General features: G+C 38.6%; 1 protein-coding gene across 1 annotated transcript in view; it reads right to left on the bottom strand.

Annotated features, from left to right (window-relative positions):
• Positions 1 to 13,750, bottom strand: part of FAT4 (FAT atypical cadherin 4) — a 240,320-nt gene that overhangs the window by 188,264 nt on the left and 38,306 nt on the right. The gene's annotated exons all lie outside the window — the stretch shown is intronic.

The following is a 13,750-nucleotide window of genomic DNA, read 5'->3' as shown; positions in this document are numbered from 1 at the left end:
TTGTTGCTCTTCTATGGACCTTCTCCAACTTCTCCACATCTTTCTTGAAATGTGGTGCCCAGAACTGGACACGCTACTCCAACTGAGACCTAATCAGTGCCGAGTAGAGTGGAAAAATGATTGCTCGTGTCTTGAATGAACAATAGAGTGATGTGGTTGTCTCCCTCAAAGAAAAAGGTGTGAAACATGCAAGTGAGATAAAGACTATGTATTTCCAGAGATGTATCAAGGTCTGTTCAGGAGTGTGGGTTGACAGACAGAATTCACATAGAGCTATGTATGAAGCTGAGATTGAGTGTCTCTGTGTACACGTGTTTCCTGGATTACTTTTTATATTAAATTATGAAGTATGCAGACAAGGTAGAAGGCATGATGTAAAAAAAGGCATAATAAAAAAACTGGTAACGACCACAGCACAATTTTGAGGAAAAGGAACACATCTGGATTTCCAAGTTTGTTCTGTACTTACCTACCTCATCCCTGAAGAAGACAAAAGGAAAAAGCCTTCTGCTTTGCATTTTTATAGTATCCAGTGAGTGGTTTTTGTACTTTTTATTCAGTTTAATTAAGTGCAAACTGTTTCCCACTTAAAGGCAGTCACTTTAATTATAACAAATATTTCTCCTGTCACAGGCCTAGCTTGACTGATTCAGAGAAAGACCAACACTTTTATAAGCGACTAACAAGAAACAGCCACTCAGCTCCAAGACACTGGGACTACTGTTCCTTTTCACAGCTTTATTTTAAATCTTCCCTTGTTTTTCCTCAACAAACCATGGCACAATGCTCTTGCATGCTCCCCTCCCCAAACTGCAGCTGTCAATATCAGGTTGTTCACCCTCTGAATATGCGAGCAGCCTAGAGTCAGTCTTCCCATGAAAATCAAGTCAATGACCTGCCTCCCCTGTTCCTTGTGAACCAAAAGACAGCCATCATTTTTCTTCCCCTCTGTTCTCACATGTTGTAAATGTTCACTCAAGTTGTTAGCCAATACAAAATGCATTAATTCCTCCAAAGTGGGTTCACCATGAATGATTTAATTGTAGCCGATTAGGCATAGTTTTCCTTTACTCCTTAAAAAGAAAAAAAGAAAAATCAGGGAATGTTAAGGTATTTTTTCACTCCAAGTCTATCTTAGCCTTATTATCTAATCAAGTGGAAAAGGCCTTTGTCTGTACTGGCCCATCCAAAAAAAGTGCTGCAATAAAAAGTTTAAAGATTTTCTCAATCTTTTGTTATCCTAAAAGACTGCAGCTTAGTCAACTGTTGTCACATCCGGGGAGTAGGGGGAGAAAAAGAAAAAAAGGAGGGAGGCAGAAATGAAAAGGGGAAAGGGATAAAAACACCGCTGTGGTTTTTTTTAAAGCCACTTTTTGGAGCCAATGAAGAACTCTGATACACAAAATTACACAGTCCCTTTTGAAAGATTTGCATTTAAAAGATTGTATACAGGCTTGAATACAGGTCACTTCCCTGTGACCATAGAAACAGTAGAAAAGGTGGAAAATTCAGTCCACTGAACTTCAAATGACTTTATTAAAGTGTCACTAATCAGAACCCAAAGACACAAGGTTTTAGTGTTTGGACTAACAAAGTGAATAACCCTCAAATGTCTAATGACCTTCTAAGAGCATTACTTTAAAAAAAGTCTTGTTGACAGTGAGTTAAATAAAAAAAAACTTTCATTGCTCCCTAAGAAAGATTAATCCCATGCAGATCACAAGTACTCTACTGAACTATGACTCTGAATACAATAAGATGTGGCTCCCAGAAGGGGAAAGCCCCTTTTAAACTTCTAAGTAACAAGACAAGTAGCCACCCTTTTTTGTTAGTGATGATTTATAATGTGTAAACCGTGTACACAATTATTATTAAACAATTTAAATCGAGTACTTCAAACACACAATTTACATTTCCACAGTTACTGTACTTGTACTCCTGAATTCCATATTAATTCATAAAAATTTAAGGAAGAGAAATATTGATTTTAAATAAAAAATCCTGCCACTAATCTTCACTGGTACTTTGGGGTGCCTATGTAGGATGGGCAGTGATCAGGGAGAGTGAATAATATACACAATATGTCTTCTATTATTAATCAGCTGATGTTTATTTCATATTTCACTGCATGTGTCCATTTTTCACCAGAGACAAGACCACATTTTTCCCTGTTACTTGGGCCCATAATCTGGATGCCATTTTACCTCTAGAGTGTCTCTAGAGCCACATATCATTCAGGTTGCATCTAAACCTTGCTGCTGCTTCTCATACAGTATCTCCAACGTCTGGCCTTTTCTTTCTATCTGCACAACTGAAACTTTTATCCAATCACTCAATATCTCACATCTCAGGCATTACAATCACCCATTTGCTGATTCTGACGAATCCTGTGCTACATCTCTAAATCCATTCCAACCTCTTCTGCAGAAATCATATTTCTGCATCATCACATCACCTTCCTTTTTTCATCCCTTCACTGGCTCCCCGCTTTTTCACCACATCAGGCACAAGCTACCTCCCCATCTCAGGGCTAGTCTACAATAGAAGCACCGGAAAAAACATTCTATGCTGAGAGCAAAGAGTTTTATTATGCTGACAGAAAAGCTACTTCCATGAGAAGAGAAACTCTCATGGACATAGCACTCCCACCAACATGGAGCTGTCAACATCATCACTGAGGTCAGTGTAGCTTACATTACTCAGGCTATATCTACACTGTAGGCTTTTTGCGCAAGAAGCTTTTTGTGGAAGAGATCTTCCGCAAAAACTTCTTGCACAAAAGCGTGTTGAAACCTCAAAAGCACATTGCAAAAGCGATGTGCTTTTGCACAAGAGAGCATCCACACTGCATGGATGCTCTTGTGCAAGAAAATTCTGATGGCCATTCATAGAATGGCCATCAGAACACCTGTGCTTTTTCTGATAGGCTCTTTTTGCGCAAGAAACTCCTGTTGAGCATCCACACACAACTTTTTGCGCAAGAACTCTTGAGCAAAAAGGAGTTATTCCTTGCGGAAAGAGGTATACCTACACCACAAAAAGTCCTCTGTTTTGCCATTTTGCTGTAAATTTTCTTGCGCAAAAACATGCTTGAAGTGTGGACACTCCAAAAACTTGTAGTGTAGACATAGCCTCAGAGAGAGACTTATTCACAGTCTGAGTGATATAAGTGCCAGGGTGTACATGCCCAAGACTTTTCATGTCCTAGCCTCATCCAAACTCTTACTCATTATTGAGTTGCAGATTCCAGCCTCTGCTCAGCCAAACATGCCTTCCTCGATTTCCTACTTGTGAAATTTTCTGACAAACACTATCAAGTTTTCTCCCTCACCATTCCTTACACGTGGAAGGAGTGACTTTTAAAATTCTGTAGAACCACTACATTATCTGCCTTTAACTAAAACCCACCTATAGCAAGATGCCTACAAAAAAAATCTGTTTCTGGTTGGGTAGTCTGTGTGCTGGAATTGATGCTTATCATGCTATAATCAACACATTACTTTGTCCTCACCGTGTGTATTTGCCATATCCACTTGTTCTTTACCTGTTTCAACTTAGATTGTAAGCTTTTGGGGGGCAGGGACCATCTCTGTTAAATGTGCAAATGTCTAATGTAATGGAGGCTTGGCCTCTAGGACCTACCATAATAGAAATAAATAACAAAAACAAGCATTGTGCCTGAAAAAGCCAATCTTTTCTTTGTCAGTGCAAACCAGGAATATCTCCCTAATGAGTAAATTGATGCTAATGCATCAACTTCAGCAGAATTTTAGCTTCCATTTATTTAGCTCTTTCCCCAACAGTTGAAGACTACAAGTTGAGGCAAAAAAAGGAGAAAAGGCTCTTTTTCCATTCCATAAACCAAAAAGAGTGAAGCAGATTCAAACTAATGAGTCATCCACTACTAAAAGACCAATACCAAAGAAAAAGACATTGAGTATGGTCTAAGATCACTCACAAGGACACTGATAAATCTCCTTCTATACAGGTCATGGCTTCTCACCAACTCTTTGGCCTTTCCCCACAAAGATAATACGGCCTGTCTTTAATACTAGATGCTAGCTAAAACTGGTTGGTTTAGTTCTGTGGATAGTGGCAATTTTTTTCAAGCAATGAAATAGATTATGTGCTACACAATGTTTCAACATGTAACCACAACATGATACCCAAACAAAGATGCCCACATGCTTCTATAGTGCCATCCATCCAAATCAATCAGACCATTAAAGATATACATGAACTTAGCTTTGCCATTCACATGTGAAGAAGGAAAATGTTATTGTCTCCAAATTAATAATGTAAAGGCAGAGACAAAGAAGATTAAATAGTGTGCCTAGTGTGGCAAAGGTTGGAAGAGAACTCAAATCTCCTGTATCTGTCATGCACTTTAAACCACAAGCTTCTCTTTCCCTTTAAGAACATTCTTCTGCATCCACGTATGTTAATGTTCGTTTTACTGAGCTATGACAAAAGGCTATCGGGCTAGTGAAGTGAAAGCCATATGGTCTGCAACATGTCCTGGGAATCTTCCTACCACATATTACCAACAGTAAATACATTCCTTTTGTAAGTGGATTTTGTTTGTCATATATGTAATGAGGGACACACATATAAACCAATAAAGACAGCAGTCTGATTTATACATATGAACCTCTAGTAACAGTGGCATAAAAAAACCTGCCTTCAAATATACTGTTATGATGATTTTTCACATACGTTTTATGGTCTCCCTAATTCATTCTGGGTAGCAATAATTTATGTATGGTAGGGATGTAAGCGAGTAGTAGACTAGTCGACTACCTGGTAAGCATAAGTTGCAGTATTGACTACTCACTTCCCCCCCACTTGCTACCTCTTTGAAAGGCAGCAACTGGGGCACAGGACACAGTGCTGGGGGTAGCAAGCTTAAAAGCCAGCTCCCCCCACCACCATCTCTGCAGTGCTGCCTGTCCCCTCCCCGTCACACTGCCTCTATCAGAGGCAACAACAGGGGACGGGGAGGCTGCTGTGAAGCAGCCTCTGCCCACGGCAGGCAAGGTTCTCTATCGACAGAGGCTGCTCCAGCAGCAGCCCCTGTCCACTGATCCCAATGGGGAGCTGCGCCCTCCCACCCCCACCCCGCAGACAGGGGCTGCTGCTGCCAAGTTCATAGTAGACAGAGAACAAGTTTCAGCAGCAGCCCCTGTTCTCGGCGGACAGAGCTGGCCACCACAAACAGGGGCTGCTAGACTCAGCACGAGCCAGGACCAAGCGGTCCCAGCTCGCACTGGTCCGGGACACTGTGCCTCTGAATTTTAAATGTATTAAGAGCCCGGCAGCTCTTACTACATTTAAAATGAAGATCTGCATCAGGGCGGCTACACGGGGCACGAACTAGGTAGTTCGAACTCGTGAAATGAGGGGTTCGAACCAGCGGGGTTTTAAAAATGGCGGCTCCCCGCTTATGCAAATGAAGCCCAGGAAATTCAAATCCCGGGTTTCATTTGCAAGTGCGGTATGCCTACATTACCCTCCTAGTTCGAACTAGGAGGGTAGTGTAGACATACCCTTAGTCAGATAACCACAATTTAACATCCTTAATGCATACCAATGAAGGTTATTTCTGGTTGACTGTATTTGGACAGATATGTGAAAATCCGACCTGTTTGATAACGCCTTTGGCTCTTAAAAATGTATGAAGCACAGGGAAGAGAGCAATTTTTTCCCTTTACTTTTATGCTTTTTCACAATTTTCTTTCACACACAAACATTTATTCCTATATTTGAGTGACTTGTTCTGATCCAGGCAGAGTTCATAGCAGCATACAAATATTTCACACTTCCTACCCCTCACAGTATACATACCTTAATGCATGTGCTATCTGTAGTCCTCTCACAAGACTTTCAAAATTTAGCCAAATGAAACTGACCCAAAACAAGTCAACGTGCCCTGTTTTAACAACATGTGACCTGATGATGGGACAGAGTCTGGAGAGACACCCACACAAATAGACGCTGCTCCATGCTTATGCAGTGTTCCAGTGGTTACAGCTGGTTCAGGCCTAAGATATGGTCCAATATTATTCATACGCTAATTGCTTATACAACAGTATTATATTATACACACATTGAGTATCATTTTGCTCTGGTAATTAAAAATCAGATATTCTAAAACAAATATGATTGCTTTATAGATAATGATAGCATTTTAATATCAAAGTAGTTTTTAAATAACAAATAGCTAGTCTGCCACATGTAACTTATTTGTATTTAATCATATGTATTAGAAACATACTAAGTATTAATCACTATATAATTGATGCTTATGTGCTACTTAATTCCTTAACTTTCAATAATTTTTTCATCCTTCCTCATGCAAATAGTCTCATAGAAATAATAATCATATATTTCTTAGATTATTTTTCATGAAGTTAAATTGAATACTCACTAAACATTTTAGCTGATTACTTTTGGATATAGGTGAGTTTTGCATTCACCAATATCTGTTATAAGTTATTCAACAAGAAATGATTTAATCTAAAGATATATGGATAAAAGAGACCACTCAAAGTTTAAAAGTCTGAAGAAATATGTGGGCAGTTGCTTTGTAAACTAAGTGAAATATTTCTGAACCTAAGCATTCTTATACTGGTTCTCTGCTAAATTTCATTGCAGTCTCTTGGTCAGGTATAAATTAATGTCAAATAACAAAATTAATATAAACTACAAAACACAACCAAATTATTCTAAGAAGGATACTTAACTGTTCTGATTATTTCAACTTGACCTCTTGTGACTTTTCCCTTAACAGTTGCATAATCACGGAGAACACATAGGTGGATTTATAAAAATAATAGACATTTGATCCACTTAAGTATATCGCTTGTTCATTTGGGTACATTTTAAGAAACATGTTAGTCATAATATAAGATTGGAGTACTGAATTGGGAGGGTCTCTTTTGAGCTCTGAGCATAACTGACTTTTACAGTCCTCATTCTCATAATGACATACAGCTTTCTGGAAAATAGTTATTTGATTTTCAATAACAATCAGGTACAATCTTCTAGAAAAATCATTTTTGAGTTCCCTCATTTATTTACAGCTTAGCTGTAAGTTACAAAATGAAGGAGAAATATTACAAGCAACCCAAGTAAGTAAGTATAAAAAGCTGTAGAAAAAAGTTCGAGTCAATGTATATAGGAATAATTGATTAATTAGTACTATCATTATCAGGTACTATCATAATCAGGTAGTACCCATGTGCCCTTAACTCCTTTCATCTGAAGAAGTGTATTGTGCCCACTATAGCTCATGATACCATTTACTTTTTTTGTTGGTCTCTAAGGCGCTGCAAGACTATTTGCTGTTTTTTCAGTTACAGACTAGCTATCCCGCTGAAACTATTGGTTAATTACTTATCTTCAAAGTAGCCAAAGACACGCATTTTCTTTTTGACTGTGTTTTTTATGTTAGCAGGGCTACATGTAGTCATGTAGTTCCAACCTGGTTACTTCAAAATCTGAACAGAACAGTTATAAATGTACCATATAATGGGATAACAGCTAATGTACATTAGCCACAAATAACAAAATAGACAAGAGTAAAGGAGGTCTCTCTGTTCTGCCTATAAGAAACCCCAGGGATGCATCACACTGCTAGTTTACCAAAAGTGTCTCTATGGTTTCAAATAAAGAGATGCCAGTGAAATCTTTCTTAGAAAAGATCTGTGGTTCTTAAAAGATTGTACCACTTCAGCAGTAAACCCAAAATGAAAAGAAAACACTAATTTGCATTACCTTTAAACATCTTATGTTCTAGAACTAAAAAGCTTTATGTCTGATAAAGTACTCCTTCAACTTAGCCATAATTGTAATGAAAATGCAAAGATCTGGCAAGATATTTGCTTCTGAATTACTTCTGTAATACCATGGAGAATTTGGATTATCCATCACTGAGCTGGAACAAAAATGAAGATAAAGAAGATTCAATACTATTATTATTGTAAAGAATTCTTTTTTTAAAAGTCTTGATGAGATAGCACTAACAAGGGACAGAAATTAATCACAGAAATAAATCACATACTCCCCTCTGCAGCAAAACAGCAAAAAGGTACTAACTGGTCAACAATAACATACTAAAAAATACCACAACTAAAATTAGAAAAAAAAGAGTATAACTGAAAAATAGCCTACAAGTTATAGACACAGAATCCAACTATAATTAAAATAAAATAATAATAATGTCCTTTTTCAGAAATAATGATCAGTTGTCTTAAAATTGTGTTTGTTCATTCTGAGTTCAAAAATAAAAAATTAGTTATCTTTGGACAAAAGCTCTACCTAGCATTCCATATAAGAAGCTACTAGGACAAGTAAAAGGAAATGCCCAAGGCAAAGAAAAGGATACTACAGGATGCAGAATGGTTCCAGAGCCACTCCACAGGAATACTTCAACTCAGTGGTGTGTATAGCTTTCATGTGCTCTCCAACCCAGTTCCGGGGAAGAGCTGCAAAGTAATTTCCAGCCCTTCACCGTTCTAGCCATGTTCATCACTCAAACTCTGAGTTATAATGCCTGGAGCTCACCGAGGCCAGGTCTACACTTACACAGAGATTGATGCTTCAGAGCTCAATCTTCCAGGGTTCAATTTTAGCAGATCTAGTATGGATCTCCTGAACACTTTAAATGGCCATGGAGACCAATGGAAGCAAAGGGAGATAGCATGTCACTGGAAACACCTCACAGCTTGCAACATCAGGGCTGTGTCTACACTGGCATCCCTTCCGGGAAAGGGATGCTAATGTAGCACTTTGGAATAGGCAAATCCGCGGGGGATTTAAATACCCCCCACGGTATTTGCATTAACATGGCTGCTGCTTTTTTCCCGGCTTGGAGATAAGCCGGAGAAAAGCGCCAGTCTAGACGTGATTCTCCGGAAAATAAAGCCTTTTCCGGAGGATCTCTTATTCCTACTTTCAAGAGATCCTCCGGAAAAGGCTTTATTTTCCAGAGAATCACGTCTAGACTGGTGCTTTTCTCCGGCTTATCTCCAAGCCGGAAAAAAGCGGCAGCCATGTTAATGCAAATACCGCGGGGGATATTTAATCCCCCGCGGATTTGCCTATTCCAAAGTGCTACATTAGCATCCCTTTTCCGGAAGGGATGCCAGTGTAGACACAGCCCAGGTGTTTAATTCCCATATTTTTCAGAAAAATAAAAAACATTGTTTGCTAAGGCAATCCTTAATGTTAGTCTGTATTGGAAATGAGGACTAGTTCTACCATTAAAGCATTCTTTAGATACCATTTTGTTTTAATGGCAAAGCATAGTCAAAAAAGGTCTTAGTTAACATTTTCAAGTTCTTTACAACAGAAACACAATCTACAACCAAAAAGTTTAGTTTCCTGTACCTTTGTTCAAGGCCCTATTAAGAATATTTATTTGCTAAAGTAAAATTAATCTTACAAAAAGAAAACACTGACCCTCACTTCTACAAGGCTTTATTTCTGAAAATATAAGAATAGTACATGGCTTATTTGAAAAATATTAGTAAAAACAGATGAAAACCTAGCATCAGTTAGAGGGGCAATATCCTACAGACAATATGCCCACTCTTCTAAACTAGGTAAATCCCAAATCGTTCAGCAATCATTTTCAGAAAGTTGTTATGACACATCACAGGTACAGCCCACCATTCTAAAACAACTAAAACAGAGTAAGATCCCAATCCTGCAAGGTTCTCTACACCTTCCACTCCTATTTAAAATCAAAGGGCTCTGAAGGTAATATTTTCAAAAATACCAAAATGATTTGTGAGTTTAAGTCTTATTTGCAAAAGCAATTGGTACTTAGGCCCCCATGATTTTCAAAATGCTCCGAAGTTTCCATGGGATACTGGCACGTAAAAATCTGGACCTAAATGCCTAAGAAGTATTTTATTATGGGACTTGGGCACTTTTGAACATTTTAATCTTTTACAATAACCTACAGATGACTTAAAAACATAATAATGACTTCACTTCCAGAGAATTAAAAAAAATGCCACTGCAGGGGAGGGGATTTACACTCTAGGTCAGAATGTATTGCCTTTCACAGAAAATTTAATCATTTAAAAGAAATAACCCGGTCATCACACTGCTGCACTGGAGGCTTGGTAACAATACAGTGGAGGCAGACAAAAACTTATCACCCTATAAACACAAACATCACGGACCAAGGTAGATATTCGTGTAGAGATTTGACATTGTAAATTCTTCTAAAAAGAGTTTTCACCCATAGTAAGAGACTTTGCTGCAATATTTATCTAGTGGTCTCACATGAAATGGGCTCACCACAACTGAATGCAGTGGGTCTTTCTCAAGCCAGCAAAAAGGGGTCTGCAGTTGTTCTCCTGAGTGCAGAGTGACCATCATTGTGCTTGGGCTCCATCTGGGAATTTAAGGGGGGAAGCTCTTTGAGGACTTTCCACAAATTTGCCACTGTTTTGTTGGGATTTTTTTGTTTTGTTTTTTTTACAATTCTGATTAAAAGAAATGTAGGTATGTTAACACACATGAAAATCACCAGATGTTGATATAACTGGTGAGCCGCATAAAAGTGACTGCTGGTGAACCTGCAGTTTCATTATTTGCCACATGTCCAATTTGCGGAAAAACTTGCCAGCTGTCTATACTGGCCGCTTGAATTTCCGCAAGAACACTGATGATCTCATGTAAGAAATCAGTGCCTCTTGCGGAAATACTATGCTGCTCCCGTTCGGGCAAAAGCTTTTGAGCAAAAGGGCCAGCGTAGACAGCTCAGATTTGTTTTGCGCAAAAAGGCCCCGATCGCGAAAATGGCGATCGGGGCTTTTTTGCGCAAAAGTGCGTCTAGATTGGCAAGGATGCTTTTTCGCAAAAAATGCTTTTGCGGAAAAGCGTCCATGCCAATCTAGACGCTCTTTTCCGCAAATGATTTTAACGAAAAACTTTTCCGTTAAAAGCATTTGCAGAAAATCATGCCAGTCTAGACGTAGCCCCGGGGTTAAATTAGGGTGCATTTTTATTCTCTTAACATATCTGGGAATGCCCAGCAATTAATTGTATACTGTTCATTTCCCTATTTCCACCTGTTTGGGGGGGCTACAGTCTGCTCTTCCTAGACCAGTCCCACCGTACTGCCAAGACTTCACCACCATCTCTTCTTGGTGCGCTATGGGGATTGGTGGTGTCTAGAAAAAGAGGCTATGAAGTTGTCTCCCCACCATTCCAGATATTAGGAGCCTGAGCCCCTTTTCTCTAGCTTTCTTAGGAATAGCTTTCCCTGAAGTCCACTTCTAAATTCAACTATGCAGCAAACTGTACCCCTCTATAACAAGTTCCAGCACGAAACACTCACCATATCTAGTACCTACAAGAAGCAACAGCTTGACTTAACCTCCAGACCTCTGTCCTACTGTGGGAAAGGTATTTTTCACTAAATATTTAGAATCGTCAAGCAAGTGAAAAGCTGTTTTTGCACAGAACTGATAATTCTTGACTGGAATACTAATCTTTAATTCTCATGTTTGCCCCAAATATAATAAGCAACTCTTTATAAATAAATGACTCTACTATCTGCACTGCAGGAAGAATGACAGTTTTTCTCTCCATTTAACCCAAATGATTAGGTGAATACATTATTATTTTCAGATCCTGACACCTATTACATGGAAATTAATTATTTCAGTCATGTGTAGTAAATTCTGATTCAGCAATGTTTCCACCGTGCACTACAACTCCTCCAAATGTCTTATTTCTACATTCTTTTATAAGCATTTTATATGCTCAGTGGGAGAGAGAGAAAAAAAGAACTTAGCTAATCATTAACCTTTGTCTTCTATAAAGAAAGCCATCCTGACTATCTCAATTAATCAATGTCTTTGGGAGTCACAAAGGAAACAGAATGCAGTGTTTTCTTTTAATTCAGAACCCTTTCTTCCAAATGTGAGACTTTTAGCATTATGAAAATAATGCAGCTGTATAGGTACTTAACGGGAATGAGTTAAAATATTTTAGGGGTCCTAAAATACTATAAAATCTTTCAATTAACGGAAAGCAACTATACTGATAACACACTGCTGGGTACAGAAAAGTTATCAATAATTAGAACATCTTTTAAAGAGAACATTGTCTTGTAAACTATTAAAAAGTTATAACACCAAAGAATTAGTTATACAGTCTATTCGATTTGAACATAAATACTGTATATGAATACCAAAAAAAAAATTAAAAAGAAATTAAAGAATATTTTTACTGTTAACATCTGAAATGTCTAACGTGTGATTTTCAGAAGTGCTCAGCACTGCCTTAACTCTGTATCAACTACATTAAAAAAATTATATCTATCTGAACAACTGCAGAACACATAAATTCATTGCATATGTGTAGTGTTTCAGATGCTGCTTGTAATTATTAGAACTGGGAGCACAGGCTGTTGGGAGTCTGGAAACACAGGAAACAGGAAGGAGGGGGGAGAAGATTAGCCAAGGCTGAGTGAGAGCTACAGAGGGATGCACCAGCAGCTTTGTAAAGAGGTTTCCTTTTGGTAAATAAAATCCTGTTGAAGTCTGTTAGTACCTTGCTTGGATGATACAACATTTTGGCGACAAGGATGGATCTTCTGCCTCTGAACCAACCTGCACCCTTTCTGCAAAGCCCAGGTGAACCTCCAGTTACTTTTACTGTGTGGATCCATATGTTTGAGACTTATCTGCTTGCAATCAGTGCTACAGAGATTTCTGAAGTAAGAGAGTTCCCTGTTAATCCACTGCCTTGGAGCAGAAGGGCAGCATATATTTTACACTTTTCCTCTGGCAAATGATAAATATAAGACTGCACACACTGCATTAAAGAACTTTTGTGTGCCAAAAGTGAATGTAGTAGCTAATCGCTACAGATTTCGCCAGTGTGAGCAGAAACCAGAGGAGACTATAATGCAGTATATTGCTTCTCTTGTGATTGTAACTTGTGACTTTGGGAATATGGCAGATGAGATGATTAGAAACCAGCTCATTGAGAAAACAACCATGCTTAGTGTAAGAGAACACTTGCTTCTAGAACACTTACTCTGGAAAAAACAATAACCATTGCTGCCCAGATTGAGTTAGCTATAGCAGAAGTCAAAATAATGAGCATAAATATAGGAGGACCAGTTCAGGATGTGACTCCTTTGCAGAAAAGTCCACTATCACTGCAGACAAACAATTACAAGGAGAAAGCTAATGAAAAACCACAGAATCAGCAAATTCAAAGCACAGCAAAAGCATGCTTTCGCTGTGGATCCCCACAACACCTTGCAAGCTACACAAGATGTCCTGAAAAAGTAGCTCAGTGCAATCACTGCAAAATGATTGGGCATTTTGCTAAGGTATGCTGCAGTAGCCAGTCCAGTCAACAGGTGCATGCAGTTACGATACCAGATGTCACAGTCCTGAGTGTGGACAAAATCACTACTGCACATATTGCAGAACAGATAAGGTGCACTATAAATGTTTCTGCCACATCTTCAGGCAAATCACATCCTATTCTGCTAATGTTGGACACTGGCTCAGCAGTATCTATATTACCTGATTCCATCTATTTGCATTACTTTAAAGATGTGTCTCTTACTGAACCCAAACTTCACTTGGTGTGCTCTCTGAAAACCAAATTCCAGTACATGGCTGCCTGCCAACAACAGTGACTTTTGGTGTTTGCTGTGTAACTGCAGTGTCCACAAAGGCACTCCTATCCTTGGCAGAGATTTATTGGC

Source organism: Pelodiscus sinensis, chromosome 5 (assembly GCF_049634645.1).
Source record: "Pelodiscus sinensis isolate JC-2024 chromosome 5, ASM4963464v1, whole genome shotgun sequence".
In the NCBI taxonomy this organism is placed as follows: Eukaryota; Metazoa; Chordata; order Testudines; family Trionychidae; genus Pelodiscus; species Pelodiscus sinensis.
Note: the sequence above shows the minus strand (reverse complement) of the source record. Positions and strands in the feature narration are given on the sequence as shown.